This window comes from Malania oleifera, chromosome 7, assembly GCF_029873635.1.
Source record: "Malania oleifera isolate guangnan ecotype guangnan chromosome 7, ASM2987363v1, whole genome shotgun sequence".
NCBI lineage: Eukaryota > Viridiplantae > Streptophyta > Magnoliopsida > Santalales > Ximeniaceae > Malania > Malania oleifera.
The window spans coordinates 88015211-88029935 of NC_080423.1; the positions used below are offsets into that span (position 1 = coordinate 88015211).

Sequence of the window (14725 nt, forward strand, 5' to 3'; positions counted from 1 at the left end):
TCATTTTTGTCATGAAGTTCATAAAATTTAAGGGCTCTTATTGTTTAAATGATCCTCTTTGATAAGGGGAGATGTTTTTTAGCCCTTTTGCTGATGACAAAATGGGGAGAATTATTTGGAGCAAAATTCTTCTTTTACATTTGGTATTCTCTTGCTTTTGTTAATCACAATTTGGAAATGATTTTGACTTTGCTTTTTTAACTGAATATTCTTTCAAAGTCAGCTTCAATACATATGGCACATTAAACCAAACTGAACTCAAATTGCTCAACTTAAAAATTCAGTAGTCTTCATGTTTGAATATGCTTGAATTTCATTGTTTATCTTTTGAAAATATGTGTATTGTTAAGGGGAGCCTTTTCAAGCAAACCTTATTTTGCTCCTTTGTTTTTCATTATCAAAAAGAAGGAGATTGTTAACTTTTTAAGTCTTATCCCGTCTTGAAAATGACAAACAACAGCATCTCATTTTTGCATTGAGTATTTGAACATGCTTATATTTTTGTAAGCACAAATGACAGATGCAAAATGGAAGTCATGAAGCTCTTACACGCTCACATCATCTTGGCGCATTCCATGGAAACCGAAGAGCAAAGCTTGAAGACTTGTTATATTTTTCAGTTGTACTATTTATAGGTTTAAATTGTGCATGCATAATCATTTGATTTGAATTGAAGCTCTCTATAAAACCATAACCTTAGACTAACCTTAGGCATTATATATCTCATAAAAAATCATTTTTAAAATGTGCAAAAATTATTTCAAGTGAAAAACTCCAAAAACAAGTTTTCAAAATCCCTTTTCTGTTTCTGTCGTCGCATTGATAAGCAATTTTATAAATCAATAAGTTCTCATCTTAAAATATGTTCAACATGAAAATTATGGGATTTTCTCTTAAATTTATTTTGATGCCAAGAACATCCTATTTGGAGTTTTCTAGAAAAAGTAATGCTAAAAAAACTAAAAGGTATCCGCAACATAAAAAGTGTTCAACATTAAAGTTGTGGTATTTTCTCTTAACTTTCTGTGAATACCAAGAATGCCAAATTTGAAGTTGTATAGAAAAAGTTATGCCTGAAATACTGAAGGGTGTCCATAGAGAAAACCTGAATCCATCCAACCAGATCTTCACTCCAGTAACCCGGAACTCACGGATTTGAAGCTCCAATCGACCGAACCTTCGTCCCAGTCGACCAAAACTCTCCAAAAAGCATTGTAACGGCCGGAAAATGGCTAGTTTTCAAAATAAAATAATATTTTATCACCCCCAACGGCTATATTGGATTTTTAGTCTATAAATACAAGCCAAAACACTTGAAAAATGTTAAAGAAATGTATTCAAAACTTATTTACATATTCTTTTATTCTTGTTCATTTTTTAAACCCATTTTGAACATCAAATTCTTATTTTCTCCTACTCTTTCTTAAAGACATGCTCTTCTTGTTGTATTTTATCTTCAACTCATCCAAATTCTCATTTATGGTGTTAAGTTGCTTACTGGACAATATCAGCAACTATTTTTATCTATCCATTGCTATGAAGATAGCCTCTTAGCCTAATGGCCCTACTGAATTGTATTCATCTTCATGAGCAACCCACCCATATATAGATATTTTAACAAAGCGTGCTATTTCTTTTTCGTTCATCCCATTCCTTTTTCCAGTACGTGATGAATAGCTTCAAAAGATCTCTCAAACTCTATTGCATTTAAAAAATTAGTCCAATCATTGCAGAACTTCACCACAACTCCCCTAGTCTGTACACGATCATTCGAAAAGGTATGAACTTCAAGAGGTTTAAATTTAGAGAATCTTTTCAACCAATATTCACTATCAATGAAAACTCTTCCATCTTTTTCATCAACTATGTTAAGAACAATCCTAGTCCATGACCAAACATATATATCATTCTGCTCTAGAGTTTAAGATATGGGTGCTGGTTCAACAGAGCGAGGTGTTTGGTTAGACTCATCAACTAGGTTAGTTTCCATTCCTTTTTCCTGTACGTGATGAATAGCTTCAAATGATCTCTCAAACTTTATTGCATTTAAAAAATCAGTCCAATCATTGCAGAATTTCACCACAACTCCCCTGGTCTGTACACGGTCATTCGAAAAGGTATGAACTTCAAGAGGTTTAAATTTAGAAAATCTTTTCAACCAATATTCACTATCAATGACAACTCTTCCATCTTTTTAATCAACTATGTTAAGAACAATCCCAGTCCATGACCAGACATATATATTATTCCACTCTGGAGTTTGAGATATGGGTGCTGGTTCAACAGGGCGAGGTGTTTGGTCAGACTCATCAAATAGGTTAGTTTTCAGGTATTTTGCCAAGGCAAGGTCATTTTTATGTTTGCGTTTGCTCATTACACTTGATGGTCATTTTCATTGTGCCATTAGAAGTCTTTGTGAATCAGTATCTGCAAATGGTTTTTGGCCACTGCATTTAAAGCACACTACCCAAGTAATTAGAAAACCCGTCACTAATAGTCTTGACCTTTCTCCACGTCAACAAATGCATTATTAGTAACGGTTTATAAGAACTGTCACTAGCTAATATAAGACTAGTAGTGAAAGTCTTCCTCTTCAAGCATTCTACTTAAGGACATGCTTTTCTCGTTGTATTTTATCTTCAACTCATCCAGATTCTCATTTGTACGTGGTGTCAAGCACACTAGCTAGGTTAGGCACAACATTATTTCTATCATGTTTTGCTTACTAGACAATATCAACAATTGTTTTTATCTGTCCACTGCCATGAAGATAGCCTCCTAGCCTACTGGCACTGCTGAATTGTAATTATCTTCATGAGCAACCCACTCATGTATAGATATTTGAACAAAGTGCGTTGTTTCTTTTTCATGCATCTCATTCCCTTTTACTATGATGAGGAGCTTCAAAAGATCTCTCAAACTCTATTGCATTTAAAAAAACTAGTCCAATAATTGCAGAACTTCACCATATGCAGCTCCCCTAGTCTATATACGATCATTCGAAAATGTATGAAATTGAAGAGATTTAAATTTAGAGAATCTTTTCAACCAATATTCACTATCAATGACTGATCTTCCATCTTTTTCATCCACTATATTAAGAACAATCTCACTCCATGGTCAGACATATTTATAGTACCAAATTAATAAATGTAAGAAATAGAACTAAAAGAAAAAAAAAAAAAAGAAATAGAGAGAATAAAGGGGTTACGTATAAAATAGTTTGACCACACAATATCAAAATATTATATTGTCGAAAATATCATATCGTTTCCTTAAAACGTGAAATGCATTTCTAAGGCTGTGCGGCTGTGCCATGACGCGTTTTCGATTTTTGGGATTTTCTGAAGCTGACGATATATGTATATATTCTGCAAGACATAGGTTGTAGTTGAGTACTTCTCCTTCTTCCTCCCAAATCTCAACTCCACCCCCATGGTAGATTCTCCTAGCTACGCTCGCTTCCTCAACCCATGGGTTCTTCATCTCCAGAAGCTTGCTCTAAAGTTCAAATGCCCCATCTGCTCTCTCTCTCTCTCTCTCTCTCTCTCTCTCTCTCTCTCTCAAACTGTGATCGTTTTTGGTTTTAGAAGGTTTTTTTGATGTTGATACAGTGCTTTTTGTTGATTTTTCACACAGCTTAAATTTGTTCACTCGACTAATGCTAGTGCTCCCCTGTAATCACATATTCTGCAAGTTCATTCTTTTTCTTTATTTTTTTTATTCGAATGTTCATGTATATTTTATTTTGTTTTATTATTTCTATGTTTTGATTATTGTCTATTTTTTCATTCGGATCTATTCACACAACACTTGCTTACCCAGATCGACAAGTTGGGTTCTGAGTTGGTTAATTTAGGTGTAATCTCAAGAGGAGGGTGAATTGGGTATTTCAAAAGATTTTGGTACTTCAATCCTTAATTGAAAACCCAAACATACAAGCACAAACTTGGATATACACCGATTTCAGTATTATACAACTTAATTGATTTAATCAGTAGATATCTCAATTAATTCAGTATTACCCAATTACTCTCACGTATTTTAGATATTCATATATACCAATATTTAAAGCATGCACAAGAAGTATAATATGAATATAAGTGCGAAAATATAAAAAAGGGTAGAGAGAGAGCATAGACACCAAATTTTTAACGAGGTTCGGCCAAACCCGGCATACATCCTCGCCTTAGGCAAAACACCCAACGATTCCACTAATCAGCAACCTAAACCCTGATGGAGCTTCTCGTTACAAACCACTGCCTACAAAAGGCGTAGCTTCCTCCTACTCCGCTCCTTACAAGAGGCATAGTGTCCTCCTACTCTGCTGCTTACAAGAGGCACAACTTCCTCCTCCTCGATTCACAACTCGAACCGTTAATACAATATATTGATAAAATTCCTGAACACTCAGATGCTTCTGAATAAGCTAATAAGTACAATAAAATTCCTAAAACACATTCATAGGATATAACTTGAAACTCAATGAATGTATGTGATGATTTCAATAATAATCAAATATATGATATTTGTATATAAAAATACGTATGATGAGTTTTCTCAAAGATCTACACCCAATGCAAATATCCCCAAAAATTTATTTTTCAAAAAATATGTGTTGGAAATCTAGGGTTTTTTCAAATAACTTTTGGCACAAATAAAAGAATATTAAATTTTTAAATAAAAATAATATCAAGAATGCTTCAAAGTTTTTAAAGTCCTAGAATGAACTTTTCCCACAAGATTTTTCAAACAAAAATATGAAACTTAAGGTTCTTGCTCTCTCAATAAAATATTAAATAAAAATATGAGAGAAGAAAAACTTTTACAAATAATATTAAATGCCCAAATATAAAACCTTGTATACCAAACCTCAATATCAAATGTGTTAGTAAGATGTGTGCGTGAATGCCCTTTGTGACACTGAGAGAATGCCCAAAAGATGTTTGAACTTGATAATAGTAGGCAAAGTATGCAAAAGTTTGGCAATCTTTTCAAAACTCTCAAAAGGTAGGCAAAAACTCATGCTATAGGGTTTAGAGGTCATATTTAAAGGTGTTCCCAGCCTTAGGTTAAGTTCTCGTGGTTGGATCAATTTAATCAAGAAAATTTCACACGTATTCGTGCTGAACCGATGTTTAGCGTGAGCGACCTTTAGTGTTTTGGAAATAAATTTTACTATAAAACTCCAAATTGGACGTTCTTGATTTCAACAGAAAGTTAAAATAAAATCTCACAACTTTTATGTTGAACAGAGTTTAAGATAATAAGTTATGTATTAAGAAAAATGTCCATCAATGTGATGTAAAGAACATGAAAGGAATTTTTCTACTACGTACACCTTTCAGTGTTTTGGCCATAACTTTTTCTATATAATTCAAAATTAGACATTTCTAGTATCACCAGAAATCTAAGAGAAAATCCCACAACTTCCATGTTGAACACTTGTTAGGATAAAAAGTTATGGATTGAGAAAAATGCTCATTTATATTGTCTGGTCGGCTAGTCGGTCAACTAACCGCTTTGTAAAAATTAGTTTTTTCCTTCTTTTAACTTCAAAACCATTTTAAAACATTTGTATAAGTTAGGAAATTTATGAAAAAGGTTTTTCATGTTACTTGGAGGTCCTATGGTCAATCTAAAGTCATATTTGAGCTCCCAATTATATCTTATGAAATATGCAAATACAAGTGAGATTAAACACACATTACAACTGAAAATCTGAGGTATCTTCATCCTTTTGCGCTTTTAATTTCATGGAATATGTCAAGTCATATGCGCTTCAAGTTTCTCATGGCTTCCATAGCATTCGTATCATCCGTGCATGCTAAATAATGATCCTGCTAAAAAAGTTCAATGCAAAGATGAGATAATTGTGTTTTGTCATTATCAAAACGGGATCAGACTCAAAAAGTCAACAATCTCTCCCTTTTTGATGATGACAAACACAAGAGCAAAATGCATAATGTCGCGACGTCCCGGACCTTGCCCAAAGAACCACTCTCTAGCAAAAATAGGTACGGCTGTGAGCTAGGAAAAGTGGATGTGTGATTTTGAAAAAGTATTTTCGTGAAAAAGCAATATGTGATGGAGTTGGCACTAACATTTTGAAGTGTGGTTAGAACACTTGATTACTACCTCGTTAGGGGTAGAATCGATCTGCGCTACCAGAGTCATGCTCGGGAGTACAGTTACACAAAGGGAAGGTATTAGCACCCCCTATGCACCCGTTCTTACGAACGGTACTCGATTAATCAAAAACTATCCCAAAACAAATCTAATGAGCCTTTAAAAATTACTCCCTTTCAAAGTCAAAAGAATGAAAATACTATATATATATATATATATATATATATATATATTCCCTCATAACCGGGGCAATCCAGCACTCCGAAGAGTCCATGCCCTTAATTGTAATCATTGGGATGGAAAATCAAAAAAATAAGGTACAAAATATGCTCCCAGGGTTTTTGAGATCCATAGGTTTTTCTAAGTAGGTAAATACTACTCCATGAGGTTTTTTGAAATTTGTTCGGGATGAAAATGATTTTTTGTGCCTAAAACAACATTTTTGTGATTTTTCCAAGTGTGAAAACATTTTTGTGATTTTTTGTGATTTTCTCCAAACTTAAAAAATAACACAAATAAAATTGGAGAAAATCAAAGTTCAACAATATTTTTGGGATTTTCTGAGAATTTTGTAATTTTTCGTAAATTTTCTGGATATATAAATAATAATATACAAGTGAAATGGAGAAAATCGACATGAACCGGTTCTAGGAATGATGAATTGATCAAACGTTGACTGATCTGAGGGAAAACCAGTTTAAGGTTTTGGTCGAGACCATGAATCAACATGCGCTGCCTTACGCGTGGGCTGTGTGTGTTCAGGTGTATGCTAACGTGCATGAATGATGCATAATGCATATGTGATCACGAATGCATGACCATGTGTACGCATGGATAAGCACGTGCACAAACGCGCGTGCATGCATGAATGAACATGTGCACAAATGTGCGTGCATGCATGAATGAGCACGTGCATGAATATGTGCATGCATGATTGGGTACGTGCATGAATGTGTGTACGTGCAGGGATGTGCACGTGTATGAATGAGTATGTGCATGAATGCATGTGCATGCATGGAAGAGCAGGTGTGCGTGGTGTGTGTAAGTGCACGCATGAAGAATGATGACCTAGATGATGACATGATGCATGAACATGTGTATGCATGGATAAGAATGAATGCGCATGCATGGTGTGTATGAGCACGCATGCATGGTGTGTGAATGAACATGCACAAGCATGCCGGTGTGAATGGACAATAACTGAAGTGATGATGTCATGGGTGATATCGGGATGCCTAAGTGTACGTGTGCATGGACAAGAAGGAGCACGCATGTGTGGTGTGTGAACGAATGAATGAGCACATGAATGTGTGCGTTTGAGTGTGAGTGTGAGTGCATGCATGCATGCATATGAATGTGAATGTGTGTGTATGTGTGAAATGGCATGCATGTACATGCATGAGCATGTGAATGTGTGTGTATGTGAATGCACGCATGCGTATGTATGGGTGAGTCAGTATGCCCAGCACCAAAGTGTCTCCACTGGAACCCATATATGGGACCCAAATCACCCTCTTCCGTATCTGCCAAACCAACACTATCAAGAAAGTCTCTTGATGCATTGCCATCCCAGATATGAATGCCCTTTTCCTAAAGGACCTTAGCATTTGTTGAACCAATGATGAACCACAGAAGTTCTTCAACTACTCCTCTGTTGAAATATGGCTTATTCTAGAAGCCTACCATTGCCATTGAAGTCTTCAATGGTGGGCTAATTTTTCAAAGGTAGGTGATTAGTGGTTGTAATAGTGGTTTTTCCTAACCTATATAAACCCATCACCTCCATTTGTATTCTCATCCCCAAAATTGCCTACTTCTCTCTTAGGCACATTCTCTCTTCTCTCTCTCATTTTGTAATATTTCTACAATAGAGAAATATTGATTGATAGTGTCCGAGGATGTAGGCACAATTAGCCGAACCTCGTTAATTCTGGTGTTCTTCCATTTATCTATTCAGTAGTTAACTTTTGTCGGGTATAGTTGCAGTAATATATTGTGTTAATTACATGTCTAAGGAAAATTCTGTCTAGGAAAGAGGGATTTAAGCGGTCCGTTGTGACCCCCCACTTCCCTGGGAATTTACCTGGTGTAATTTTGCACAATTATTCACTCTCTATTTACCTGTACAATTGTAACTGTGGTAAAGTTAGGTGGAACAATCTTAAGTTTCACAACAATTGGTATCAGAGCCAAGGTTATTCTTAGTATGCTCTGTGGTTGCAGCTTAGTCTAATCTTCCACATCAGAAAAGTTTTCCTTGGGCTATTGGCATTCCGCATCGGCAACTATTGAATAGCATTTATGGCAGAGATGGCAGATAGTGCAAAAGCATCCACATCAAACTCGTCTATTTTGGCAAGAACTACTGTGACAAATGCCAGATTTGCAGTGGAGATTTTTTACGGCACCGGTCATTTTGGTATGTGGCAAAGTGAGGTTCTAGACGCTCTCTTTCAGTAAGGTCTAGACATTGCCATTGAAGAAGAGAAACCAAAAGATATTGAGAAGAAAGAATGGGGGACCATCAATCGGTTAGCATGTGGTACAATTCGATCGTGTCTTTCAAGAGAGCAGAAGTATGCATTCTGTAAGGAAACTTCTGCAAACAAGTTGTGGAAGGCACTGAAGGAGAAGTTTTTGAAGAAAAGCTCTCAAAATAAACTCCATATGAAGAAGAGACTATTTCGCTTCAGTTATGTCTTGGGTACCACTATGAATGATCATATCACCAACTTTAATAGGTTGGTTACTGATCTAGTTAATCTGGATGAGACTTTTAAAGATGAAGACCTGGCTTTGATGTTGTTGGGATCCCTTCCTGAGGAGTTTGAGTTTCTTGAAACTACTCTGCTCCATGGAAAGGATAAAGTGTCTCTTGGCGAGGTTTGTGCTGCTTTGTACAGCTATGAATTGAGGAAGAAGGACAAGCTTGAAAGCACAAGTGGAGCCAACGAGACTCTAGTAGTTCGAGGCCATTCACAAAGCCAGAATAGAAGAAAGAAGGAGAGATCCAAGTCAAGGTCTAGACCAAACAAAGATGAATATGCCTTTTGTCGGGAAAAGGGGCACTGGAAGAAAGATTGTCCGAAGCTAAAGAATAAAGGCAAACCTGATAAAGGAAAGGCCATCTCAAATGTGGCTGAGTACGAAGATGGGAGCTCAGATCTTTCGCTTGCTGCTACGCCATCAACTAGTTCTTCGAGTATATGGCTACTAGATTCTGGGTGTAGCCATCATATGTGTCCCAATCGGGATTGGTTCTTTGATTTTAAAGAACTAGAAGGTGGAGTTGTCTACACAGCAAATGATGTCCCTCTTACCACACATGGGATTGGTTCAGTCCGCTTGAGGAATCAAGATGGATCAATCAAAATATTGACGGACGTTAGATATGTACCAAGTTTGATGAAGAATCTTATTTCTGTGGGAACCCTAGAATCAAAGGGATTCAAAGTAACAGCAGAAAACGGAGTCATGAAGATCATCTCTGGTGCACTCGTGGTAATCAAGGGAATTCGAAAGAACAATAACTTGTATCACTATCAAGGTCGTACAGTTATTGGGACGGCAGCAACAGTTTCTTCTGATGATAAAGCCATAGAAGCAACTAGGTTATGGCATATACGCTTGGGGCATGCAGGTGAAAAATCCTCGGGACTTCTTACAAATCAAGGATTATTAAAGGGAGCAAAGACCTGCAAGCTAGATTTCTGTGAACATTGCATCAAAGGGAAGCAAACAAGAGTGAAATTTGGTACTGCAATCCATAATACCAAGGGTATTTTGGATTATGTTCACTCTGATGTGTGGGGACCTTCCAAGACAACTTCACTGGGAGGAAAACACTACTATGTGACCTTTGTTGACGATTTTTCTCGAAGAGTATAGGTGTATACTATGAAAACTAAGGATGCAGTGTTAGGAGTCTTCCTCAAATGGAAAAATATGGTGGAAACTCAAACAAGCAGAAGGATCAAGCGCCTCCGTACAGATAATGGTGGAGAATATAGAAGTGATCCATTTCTTAAAGTCTGCGAAGATGAAGGTATTATATGACACTTTACAGTAAGAAGTACACCACAACAGAATGGAGTGGCAGAACGTATGAATCGAACATTGTTGGAGAAGGTTCGGTGTATGCTATCCAATGCTGGGTTGGGTAGAGAATTTTGGGCTGAGGCTGTAACATATGCCTGCCACCTCATCAACCGCCTACCATCTACTGCTATTTGTGGTAAAACACCATTAGAGAAATGGTTTGGAAAGCCTGCTACAGATTATGATTCCTTACATGTATTTGGTTCCACTGCCTACTATCATGTCAAGGAATCAAAGCTGGATCTGAGGGCTAAGAAAGCAATCTTTATGGGAATCACCTCTGGAGTAAAGGGATATCGTCTTTGGTGTCCAGAGACAAAGAAAATAATCTTTAGCAGGGATGTTACCTTTAATGAATCCACTTTTTTAAAGGTGACAACAGAAAGTGTTGAGCAAAAAGATGGTGCTCCAAAACAGGTGGAGTTTGATAGAAGAATTGTTTACCCAGAAAATGAAGACTCTCCTATGGTAGAAGAAGAGTCGCCTGTAGAAGAGGTTTCAACCCAAGAACCTCCACAGCAACATGAATCTATTGCATTGAGTAAGCCAAAGAGAAAAATTAGAAAGCCTGCTCGCTTTGTTGACATGGTGGCTTACGCATCTCCAATTGCAAACGATGATACTCCTGTTACTTACAATGAAGCAATCCAAAGTTCGGAAGAAGAAAAGTGGAGGGAAGCCATGAATGAAGAAATGCAGTCCCTTCATAAGAATCGAACATGGAAGCTTGTTAGTCTTCCGAAGGGAAAGAAGGCAATTGGGTGTAAATGGGTATATACAAAGAAAGATGGATTTCCTGACAAGAATAGTGTTCGCTACAAAGCAAGGTTGGTGGCTAAAGGCTATGCACAAACGGAGGGTATTGATTACAATGAGGTATTTTCTCCAGTAGTAAAACATTCCTCCATAAGAATCTTATTGGCTTTGGTAGCAAAATTGGATATGGAACTAGTTCAATTAGATGTAAAAACTGCATTTTTACATGGAGACTTGGAAGAGGAAATCTACATGACTCAGCCAGGAGGTTTCAAAGTTGCTGGAAAAGAAAATATGGTGTGCAAACTTGAAAAATCGTTGTATGGATTAAAGCAATCCCCAAGGCAGTGGTACAAACGATTTGACAAGTTTATGATGGGGCAAAAGTACAGAAGAAGTAAATATGATCACTGTGTGTATTTTTGCAAGCTACAAGATAGATCTTTCATATATCTTCTTCTTTATGTTGATGATATGTTGATAGCCTCCAAAAGTCAAACAGAAATTGACAAACTAAAGGCTCCATTGAATAGGGAGTTTGAGATGAAAGATCTAGGCGAAGCAAAGAAAATTCTCGGTATGGAGATAAGTAGAGATAAGAAATTAGGGAGGCTTTATTTGACTCAAAAACAATATTTGAGAAAAGTACTGAAGCGTTTTGGTATGGATGAGAAGTCAAAACCTGTTAGTACTCCGCTTGCTCCTCATTTCAAGTTGAATGCATCTATGTTTCCAAAAACTGAAGCAGAACGAGAATACATGTCAAAAGTACCGTATTCAAGTGCTGTTGGTAGCTTGATGTATGCCATGGTGTGTACAAGGCCAGATATTTCACAAGTCGTTGGAGTTGTGAGCAGGTATATGCATGATCCTGGAAAGGAACATTGGCAAGCTGTGAAATGGATTCTACGATACATTTTGTATACGGTAGATGTTGGACTAATATTTAAGCAGGATAAGCTAGATGATCATAGTATTGTTGGATACTGTGATTCCAACTACGCTGGTGATTTGGATAAGCGTCGGTCAACTACTGGCTATGTTTTTACTCTTGCAAAAGCGCCAGTTAGTTGGAGGTCTACCTTACAGTCAACAGTTGCTTTGTCCACTACAGAGGCAGAGTATATGGCAGTCACAGAGGCTGTGAAGGAGGCAATTTGGTTTCAAGGATTGATGAAAGATTTGGGAATTGAACAGAAGCACATCAAGGTGCATTGTGATAGCCAAAGTGCTATCCATCTAGTAAAGAACCAAGTCTACCATTCAAGGACAAAGCACATCGACGTTCGATATCACTTTGTTCGAGAAATTCTGAAAGAATGTGGAGTAGTAATCCAGAAGATTCGAACCACTGAGAATCCTGCTGATATGATGACAAAAGTGGTAACTGTGGTCAAGTTTCAACATTGTCAAAAATTGAAAGATTTGCGCTACAAGCGCGTTTGAAGACATTATGGAATCTATGAGAGATGTTCAGAGATGGAATTTCGCCAAGGTGGAGATTTGTTGAAATATGGCTTATTCTAGAAGCCTACCATTGCCATTGAAGTCTTCAATGGTGGGCTAATTTTTCAAAGGTAGGTGATTAGTGGTTGTAATAGTGGTTTTTCCTAACCTATATAAACCCATCACCTCCATTTGTATTCTCATCCCCAAAATTACCTACTTCTCTCTTAGGCACATTCTCTCTTCTCTCTCTCATTTTGTAATATTTCTACAATAGAGAAATATTGATTGATAGTGTCCGAGGATGTAGGCACAATTAGCCGAACCTCGTTAATTCTAGTGTTCTTCCGTTTATCTATTCAGTAGTTAACTTTTGTCGGGTATAGTTGTAGTAATATATTGTGTTAATTACATGTCTAAGGAAAATTCTGTCTAGGAAAGAGGGATTTAAGCGGTCCGTTGTGACCCCCCACTTCCCTGGGAATTTACCTGGTGTAATTTTGCACAATTATTCACTCTCTATTTACCTGTACAATTGTAACTGTGGTAAAGTTAGGTGGAACAATCTCAAGTTTCACAACATCCTCGCCAAAATACTTTCTTAGTTGTAATAAGAGAAAAAGTTTTGCGCAGATTGAATCGCATCTAGCAATCAAATTTGGAGAGCGTACCAATACCTATTTTGTCATCCTTTCAGAGCACCATTTGAGATGATTTCTTGAACCAAATCTAGATACAAGTACTCCTCATGTCTCTCAAAAATCATCTTAGGCAGGAAAGAGAAGTTCTTTACCTCAAGCTTCAAAGAATCTGACCTAGTATCAACTATCACACCATTGTCCTGGCTCGCATGTTCAACTCTGAAACTCCTCACACGAACATAAGTATTGAAGGAATATCGAATATTGTTTTCCACAACCGGAAAGGACGAGTACCATGGCTGAAAAATAGAGCAATCGATAGCAGGGATGAAAGTGTCGCATTCAATGTCCATCTCAAATTTAGTAATGTGGATAGCATCACATCCCGGTGCATTGAGATATTCACTTAATATCTGGCCACCTCCTATAACAAACACTTTTTTAATTGACAGAGAGTAAGGAGATGCTGCTAATAACTCTAAACCAGAAGCCATGCTTCCACATACTACAACATTCTCTACACTTGTAATATCAAAACGAGTTAGAATGGCATTGAGGCGACCAGCTAGAGGCAAATCCTTAAGGGGAATGTTCTCCCATGTTTTTCTACCCATTATGACTGCATTCTGTTTCACAGGATCGGACGTAGTCACAGTAACATCCTTGGAAATTTTCAGGTCAGAAGGCAATCTCCGAGGTAATTTCCCATCCTTACCAATACCCATATTTTAAGCCGCAACTACGACGACTTGGTAAATCCTCTGCACATCAGGTTGGGTACTACCATTGCCGTCGAGAAGACTCGCACCCGCGTTACCACCCATAGTTGAATACAGAGCCCTAAAACTTACAGATGATGACTCAAAACCAAGAATGCACAACCTGCTTTTGGGGAGATGAAGTCGAACAAGTTGCAGAATCGGACGTGGAGTGGACAAAATCTTCAATCAACTGCAGGCGAAATGAGGAGTGATTCTTGCTCCGAGCAAGTAGTGGGAGCAAATGGCTAAGGCGATCGAGAAGGACTGGGAGAGAGATGGAGATTTTAGGGTTTGAAACTCCACATTTAAGGAGGCGAATAACAGTGGTAGAGTGAGAAACAAGCAGCCGAAAACCATTCTCCCCAAAGTCGCGAACAGAGAGAGAGAGAGAGAGAGAGAAAGCATGATGGAGATGGAATTTAACAAAGGAGAGGTGGTTCGAAGGTCTGCTGGAGGAACTCCTGGAGCGTCTCGACGAAGAGGTTGAGGCTCTGCACCGGTGGCACGTACAGCGTCGGAGGAATCGTCGAGAAGGCAATTGCGAACAGCAGCTCCATCATCGGATCGGCGCAGTCGGCGATGGTGATCCGCAGAGACTGAGCAATCGAGCGAGAGAGACAAAGATCGGGATTCACGTACGAGGGAAAAATTAGCCTTCTTCTTCTTCTTCTTTGATTGGAAGTGAGATTGAAAGGGAAGATCAATGGCAATTTGGTTTTGGACTTCTAGTTTGGAAATTGTCTCTGGTTTTATGAAGACAAATTTTGATAAAAAAAAAAAAAGACAAAAAAAACAGAGGGAAAAACAGAGTGGCTGGTTGCTGCGGGAATAGGAGTGGGAGAGAGAGAAAATCGAGTTCCTAACCAAGGAAACAAAACAAAACAACAATAACGC

At 37.6% G+C, this 14725-nt stretch overlaps 1 pseudogene; it reads right to left on the bottom strand.

Annotated features, from left to right (window-relative positions):
• Window positions 1-2778: 2778 nt before the first annotated feature.
• Window positions 2779-13894, bottom strand: LOC131160919 (bifunctional dihydrofolate reductase-thymidylate synthase-like; annotated as a pseudogene).
• Between the last annotated feature and the right edge of the window lie 831 nt (window positions 13895-14725).